This window comes from Coregonus clupeaformis, unplaced genomic scaffold, assembly GCF_020615455.1.
Source record: "Coregonus clupeaformis isolate EN_2021a unplaced genomic scaffold, ASM2061545v1 scaf1673, whole genome shotgun sequence".
NCBI lineage: Eukaryota > Metazoa > Chordata > Actinopteri > Salmoniformes > Salmonidae > Coregonus > Coregonus clupeaformis.
This window is the reverse complement of record NW_025535127.1, coordinates 71,855-80,663: the sequence shown is the minus strand read 5'-3', so window position 1 is coordinate 80,663 and position 8,809 is coordinate 71,855.

Here is an 8,809-nt window from a genome sequence, read left to right as displayed (position 1 = left end):
CCAACCCCAAAATCACTTACAAAGAACAATACAAAACTACCCAACATGTTATATTCCAAACACCAACAAAAACGAACAATACCTGAAATTACACCCCAGGGGAGCACCTTCCCTCCCCCCTTTATACCCAGCTAAAATCACACACACACACACACATCCTAAATCCCTACTCCTCTACACTAACCCTAAACCCCCCTTCCACCTCTCCCGAGCAGCATGCTGCCCCCCACTTCCTCTCCTCTCTCCACATTCTCCACCCTCCTCACTATCCCCTCCACACCCCCCTTCTCTCCCTGTCCTTTCCATTTTCTGCCTAGCTTCCCACAACCCCCCGTTTAAAGAGGCTTATGAGAAGCCAGAGCAGAAACCTGTCCCTAACCATCCCCCTCACTTTCCCTACTCCTCTCTCTACCCTAGCCCTCGTCACAACAAAATCCCCCCTCACCCTGCCTATCAAACCCTGTGCCCTAGCCCATACTACCCTAGCGAAAGCACAGCCCCAAAAAACATGGTGCACTGTCTCCTCCCCGCCACACGTTGGTCTTGGGCAGGTCGGGGATCGTGCCATACCACGCCCGTACATGATGGAATGCACGGGCAAGCACTTATGGAGGCTCAACCAATTCAGGTCCTTGAGCCTGTTGTCCAGACCACGCATCTGCACTCCTTCCCAGACCACAGCCGGGATACCCACTACGGGCACCGGACACCCTCCCTGTCTCACCTCCTCGTACAGGTGCCTGTGGTCTAAACCTACTCGGGCAATTTCAACCTCGGGGTGCGCGCGCAGCCACTTGGCCGCATAGCCAAAGTGCCACGGCAGCTGTTCCGCCCGAGGACCCATGTTAGCCCACACCATCACGCTTCTCGCCTGGTAAGAGAAGAACACCCGCAGGAAATAACCAGGCGGGTGTATCACCGGATGAGCCAGCTCTGTTAACAAAAAAGAAACAAAAATGGAATCCAGCTTGACCTACCTAACACTCTGAATATAAAATATATATTCACTCGATCAAAGGCTTTAGCCTGATCAAGTGCAGCTACCATTAACGGCAGCCCTCTATCCTCTACCCATGCGATGGAGTCCCTAATCTAACTCAGGTTCCACCTAATAGAGCGGTCCTCATGGACGACGTAGGGAAGGGCTGTGCGCAACCGGTCCGCTAGAACCTTCGCAAGCAGCTTATAATCTATGTACAGCATGGTCAATGGCCGACAGTTGCCGAGATCTGTTGCTTCCCCCTTCTTGTACAGAAGTGACAGCACACCTACGGCCATCGATCCCCCCGGGACCCCCGTCTCGAGGATGGCCTTAAAGACTTCAAGGACTACCGGTCCAAGTGTCCCCCAAAACTTGAGGTAAAACTCTGCCGGCAGCCCATCCATCCCGGGCACCTGCCCTTGTCCCATCCTCCTGAGGGCGCTCTCAACCTCTTCTAGGGAGATCTGAGCCTCCATCGCTTGTCTAATGTCCTCCGGCACCCGCCGGGACAGGTGTTATAAAAACACGTTTCCCTGCTCTACATCTACTGCCCTCTCTTGAAAAAAACCTCGGAAATGTTCCGTGGTCACCTTGACCATTTCCTCCGTTTCTCTCACTACTCTACCGTTTTCTTCCCTAACCCCGTACATGACCTTCCTACTCTGTTTTCCCCTAACTGATTTAAAGAACACGGCGGAACAAGTCTCGTCGTGTTCTAAAAACCCGCTATGCGCACGCTCCAGGAAAGCACAAGCCTTCCGCTCATGCACCTCCCTAAGTTGCGCCTTTAGGGCAGAGGATCTCTCCCAGTCGACCGACCCGCCGAGGTTGCCTGCCTGGAGCTGGAGTTGGAGCAGCCTTTGGATATGATCCACCTCCCTCCTTTCCTCCCTCTTTTCCTCTTCCAATATCCTATTATAAAAACCCTCATCCTCACCTTTGCTATTTCCCACCATTCTAACACCCCCTCACACAAGGACTGGAGGCCCTCAAGCCCCCTAAAGAAATCAACAAAACCGTTAACGAAAGCCTGCTCATCCAGTACCTACCGTTCTAACTTCCAGTACCCCCTACCGAAGAGGCAGACTGGTGCCCCCACCTGCAGCAGCACCCCGTCGTGATCTGAAAAGAACACAGGCAACAAATGCCCAGACAACTGACCCAGTTGGATAGAAAAATATAGTCTAGCCTCCGCTCGACCCACCTGGAGTTACGTCATGTTGGACCTGCCATCGTCGGAGCAGTGTGCAGGCCCCCATCTACCAGACCATGGCACGCCATTAGCCCGGCGATGGCACCTGCACTACTGTCCCTTACCCTCCCTATATCTATATTAAAATCCCCCTTATCACCAAGTGTCTATTCGTGGCACACAGTGGCGCCAGGCAGTCCACCATCTCCCTCCTGTCTGCCGCCAACTGTGGCCCGTACACCACAATTACCCTATATCTCTATATCTATCCTCCCTTATTGTGACATCCGCCCCTAAAACCCTCCCCTGCATCCCTACCATAGTGCCCTCCCACCTTCACCTCCCTTTTCCCAGACAGAATCCCTACCCCCGATGAGTGCACCCCCCCATACCCCAAACCCACTCTCCCTTGTCCCACTCTCTCTTAAACCTGATAGGAGGCTCACCTGATGCCCCCCCTACTCCCCTCCATCTCTCCAACCCAGGATGCAGGAATGGTGTTTGGCTCCTGGGTTCCCTACATCCTGGGCTCACCATCATCCTCTTCCAAATTCCACAAACCGAAACCGGTTGGGAAAAGAGAGCCAGCCCCCCAGCCCCACCTGACCCCCAAATCCTCCACCCTCTCCCCCCATCTTGTCCCCCGGGCCCTCGGCATCTCGCTGTCCCCCCACTCCGGCCTCACCTCTCCCCCCTTCTCCTCTCCTACTGGGGCCGTGGCTGGCTCCTCCCCGTCCTCCTCTCCCCCCTTCTCCTCTCCTACTGGGGCCGTGGCTGGCTCCTCCCCGTCCTCCTCTCCCTCCGTCTCCTTCCTCTCTGGCACCTCCTCTCCTTCCGGACCTGCTGTGGCCGTCCCCTGCCCGTCCCCCTCTCCTCCCGCTGCTGTTCTCGTCTCCTCCTCCATCGTCGATTGTGTTCCCTCTGGCCCTGCGCTCGGGTCTGGAACCGCTCCTCCTCTTCCTCCCCCATCCCCCGCTCCTGCCCCTGCTCCCCCACCAGCTGCAGCTGCATACGACTTTTGACGAGCCGAACACTCCCTCCACAGGTGTGCTGACGAGCCACACCCGTGGCACTTCTTTGACTCGCCACAGTCCTTTGCCTCATGCGCCTCCGACCCACAAACCATACGCCATACATCTTCTGCAGAACGGGCGGCTGACGGCATAAAATAACGTCCCCCTGTCAGCCCCAGGGAAAACAGAGCTGGAGGATGGAGGTAACCCCCAGACCCTTTGGATCTTCCCTCAGTAGAGCCTGGAAGCTTCTCCTCCCGTCCCAGAACCCTAATGAGTCCTTGAGGAGCCTTGCTGAGGAGACATTGTCCACATATCTCCCCAGAAAGGCCCTCACCTCCTCGTCCATAACATGCGGGTTATACATGTAAACTGTAATTACCCTGAAGTTGTTCTTGGCCAAGCTTGTCACATCGTAGTGGCACATCGGCCTTCTCCACCTCCCTCGCCTTTTTCATGACCTCGTCATGTTTGCCCTCCGTGTGGAACACCACATCATACGCCCCTTCCAAGGGGTTAGCCTGGAGGCACATCACGTCCTTAACCACCGTTTTAACACCCCCATCAACAAGGTCCTCCCAAAGGTTTCCCTTCCAAAGGGGTCCATTTCCTTCTCCTTCCACGCGAATCTTACTGCGTTGGTGATCCCAATCCAGGGAATCGCCCTGAAATTCATGCTCTTTGCCATCTCCGCGAGGAGAATAGCACCCTCACAACTGCTCCGACTCTTTTCTATGTTGATTACACACCATTTTTTGACGTTTAAAACCTCTAGCTTCCTTCTTTGACAGTCTCACACTCTGTATATCAACTGATGTCATGAATGATTGAACCAGGTTATGTAGACAAACAGTTCAATTAGTGCAACCAATGACAATAGTGAGGGGTGTGTCAACTGTGGGACCTTATATAGACAGGTGCCTTTCCAAATCATGTCCAATCAGTTGAATTTACCACAGGTGGACTCCAATCAAGTTGTAGAAACAGCTCAAGGATGATCAATGGAAACAGGATAAACCTGGGCTCAATTTAGTGTCTCATAACAAAGTGTCTGAATACTTATGTACATAGATTTTTTTTCATTTTGAATTTTTATACATTTGCAAACATTTCTATAAACCTGTTTTTCGCTTTGTCATTATGGGGTATTGTGTGTAGATTGATGAGGACATTATTTCATTTAATCCATTTTATAATAAGGCCGTAACGTAACAAAATGTGGAAAAAGTCAAGGGGTCACCTCTTTTCCATGTTAAATGTCAATAATAATATGAATAATAATATAATGTGTCACTGTTTGTTAAGGCAGTTAGACAGTGCAGCAACACAAGGCCATGTCCCATGTCTCTAACATATTTAGACAGTGCAGCAACACAAGGCCATGTCCCATGTCTCTAACATATTTAGACAGTGCAGCAACACAAGGCCATGGCCCATGTCTCTAACATATTTAGACAGTGCAGCAACACAAGGCCATGTCCCATGTCTCTAACATATTTAGACAGTGCAGCAACACAAGACCATGTCCCATGTCTCTAACATATTTAGACAGTGCAGCAACACAAGGCCATGTCCCATGTCTCGAACATATTTAGACAGTGCAGCAACACAAGGCCATGTCCCATGTCTCTAACATATTTAGACAGTGCAGCAACACAAGGCCATGTCCCATGTCTCGAACATATTTAGACAGTGCAGCAACACAAGGCCATGTCCCATGTCTCTAACATATTTAGACAGTGCAGCAACACAAGGCCATGTCCCATGTCTCTAACATATTTAGACAGTGCAGCAACACAAGGCCATGTCCCATGTCTCTAACATATTTAGACAGTGCAGCAACACAAGGCCATGTCCCATGTCTCTAACATATTTAGACAGTGCAGCAACACAAGGCCATGTCCCATGTCTCTAACATATTTAGACAGTGCAGCAACACAAGGCCATGTCCCATGTCTCTAACATATTTAGACAGTGCAGCAACACAAGGCCATGTCCCATGTCTCTAACATATTTAGACAGTGCAGCAACACAAGGCCATGTCCCATGTCTCTAACATATTTAGACAGTGCAGCAACACAAGGCCATGTCCCATGTCTCTAACATATTTAGACAGTGCAGCAACACAAGGCCATGTCCCATGTCTCTAACATATTTAGACAGTGCAGCAACACAAGGCCATGTCCCATGTCTCTAACATATTTTTAATTAATTAAAATTAGGCTATTTGTTGTCTTTCAATCTGTTATTTTCTAAACGTGATAAAGGATCATTGTTGCATCCTAAGATGCTGGGTTATTTTACTGAAGACTCCGAGGCGTACTTATAATAAACTGAACAGATTTATTTCATGTTCTCCTTAACACATTCCAGTGGACCACTCTCTACAGTGTCTTCAGCCCAACCAATACATCATTCAACTTTTTACCGCCCTTGCATCTCGTAATCCAATCACTTCAATGCAAGAATGGAAAACCCAATGTAATTTGTTAATTCAAATAATCTCCTGCATACAAATCCCATTGGCTATTTGCAACCATTTTAAATCTAAACTCATTAACACATAATACATTTCTCAATACACCAAACTCCTCCCCAGGAAATTCTCGCTTCCTCTGAAAACATCCTTGACGAACATCATGAGTTTTCCAAAACAGTCTTTCACTTCTCAACTCATATACAACCTGTTTACAGATCCAATCGGTCCGGAGGCCTTCTGACCCTTTTTGGCCTCTCATGATGCTCTGGACCCTCAGGCTCACGGCCTGGAACAATCTGTGTGTCTGTATTGGTGCCCGTCCCAGTTGTAGTGTCCAAGTCCCAATCAGAGATGTTCCACTCTGACACATTCAGCTCTTCTCTTTCATTGTGTTGCATCATCATTTGATCCACATGCTTCATACACAGTTTTTCCCTCAGTCTGCACTAAGTAGGTTACAGGACCAAGTAGCCTTTTCACAACCCCGGGTCTCCATTTCTCTCTCTCTCCTCCCCGGTAATCTGGGACAAGCACTGTTTGTTCCGACTGTAAAAAACGAAGACTCTTGCCCAACCCCTTGTCCTGTATCTTAGACTGCATGTCAGCTGAAAAGCTGGGTTTAACCAGTGATAACCTTGAATGTCTGAGTCTAACCTGGGCCATCTCCTTACCATGTCTTCTATGTCTGAGTCTAACCTGGGCCATCTCCTTACCATGTCTTCTATGTCTGAGTCTAACCTGGGCCATCTCCTTACAATGTCTTCTATGTCTGAGTCTAACCTGGGCCATCTCCTTACCATGTCTTCTATGTCTGAGTCTAACCTGGGCCATCTCCTTACCATGTCTTCTATGTCTGAGTCTAACCTGGGCCATCTCCTTACCATGTCTTCTATGTCTGAGTCTAACCTGGGCCATCTCCTTACCATGTCTTCTATGTCGGAGTCTAACCTGGGCCATCTCCTTACCATGTCATGAGAGGACTTGTATTGTGTCATTCTGATATGCTGCTGAGAGGACTTGTATTGTATGTCATTCTGATATGCTGCTGAGAGGACTTGTATTGTATGTCATACTGATATGCAGCTGAGAGGACTTGTATTGTATGTCAGACTGATATGCTGCTGAGAGGACTTGTATTGTATGTCATTCTGATATGCAGCTGAGAGGACTTGTATTGTATGTCATTCTGATATGCAGCTGAGAGGACTTGTATTGTATGTCATTCTGATATGCTGCTGAGAGGACTTGTATTGTATGTCATACTGATATGCAGCTGAGAGGACTTGTATTGTATGTCATTCTGATATGCTGCTGAGAGGACTTGTATTGTATGTCATACTGATATGCAGCTGAGAGGACTTGTATTGTATGTCATTCTGATATGCTGCTGAGAGGTCTTGTATTGTATGTCATACTGATATGCTGCTAGTATTAACGCCCTCCTCTGGAGTCTGGCTGCTGCTGGAGATGGGTCGTCTGTTGTTGGTCCTAGTATTTTAACAAGAGGCTGATGGTCTGTCAATGTAAACTTACCACCATATAGGTAGTCATGGAACTTCATTACCCCAAATATGATCCCTAGGGCCTCCTCCTCTATTGGGGCATACTTCACCTCTGTCTTCTCTATTGGGGCATACTTCACCTCTGTCTTCTCTATTTGGGCATACTTCACCGATGTCTTCTCTATTGGGGCATACTTCACCTCTGTCTTCTCTATTGGGGCATACTTCACCTCTGTCTTCTCTATTGGGGCATACTTCACCTCTGTCTTCTCTATTTGGTCATACTTCACCTCTGTCTTCTCTATTGGGGCATACTTCACCTCTGTCTTCTCTATTGGGGAATACTTCACCTCTGTCTTCTCTATTGGGGCATACTTCACCTCTGTCTTCTCTATTGGGGCATACTTCACCTCTGTCTTCTCTATTTGGGCATACTTCACCTCTGTCTTCTCTATTGGGGCATACTTCACCTCTGTCTTCTCTATTTGGAAGTAGCTTTGTGTGATTTACTTCATGTGAACCATTCCACAATGACCTGAGTGTAACTGTTGCAACACCGGTTTCGTCAGTGCAGGTGGAATGATAACTCTCCTCTCCCACAGCAGACAACGGACTGTATTGATATCTCAGTTCCAGAGCATCTCCTGAGGCTTTACCTTTGATGATGATGATGTCCATCACTTCAGATGAAACCGGGCCGTTTCTGGTGTTTCTCCACACTTGTGCTGAAGTGACTGGTGCAGTTTTCCACTTGTCTTAAGTAGAAGATGTCTACTTGGCGTGACTCTGTCTTGACCACAGGTAGTGGTAACCTGGAGTCCATCTGACTCTGTCTTGACCACAGGTAGTGGTAACCTGGAGTCCATCTGACTCTGTCTTGACCACAGGTAGTGGTAACCTGGAGTCCATCTGACTCTGTCTTGACCACAGGTAGTGGTAACCTGGAGTCCATCTGACTCTGTCTTGACCACAGGTAGTGGTAACCTGGAGTCCATCTGACTCTGTCTTGACCACAGGTAGTGGTAACCTGGAGTCCATCTGACTCTGTCTTGACCACAGGTAGTGGTAACCTGGAGTCCATCTGACTCTGTCTTGATTAGTTACTTTCTGCTTCGTTCAATGTCCTTGATGTGAAAGCCTTTTCTTCACCAGAAGGCATGATATGGGACAAGACTGCTTCCACACCATAGAGACTCACGCTGACCAGCTCCAGTACTTTGTTCTGACTAAAGTGTCCAAGTCAGCCTTGACTTTTGGTCTGATAGCATAAGGTACAATCTCCATACGCACCAGCTGTCCCTGTGTCAATCTCCATACGCACCAGCTGTCCCTGTGTCAATCTCCATACTCACCGGCTGGCCCCTGTGTCAATCTCCATACGCACCAGCTGGCCCTGTGTTAATCTCCATACTCAACAGCTGGCCCTGTGTCAATCTCCATACTCACCAGCTGGCCCTGTGTCAATCTCCATACTCCCCAGCTGGCCCTGTGTTAATCTCCCATACTCACCAGCTGGCCCTGTGTCAATCTCCATACTCACCAGCTGGCCCTGTGTCAATCTCCATACGCACCAGCTGGCCCTGTGTCAATCTCCATACTCACCGGCTGGCCCTGTTTCAATATCCATACTCACCAGCTGTC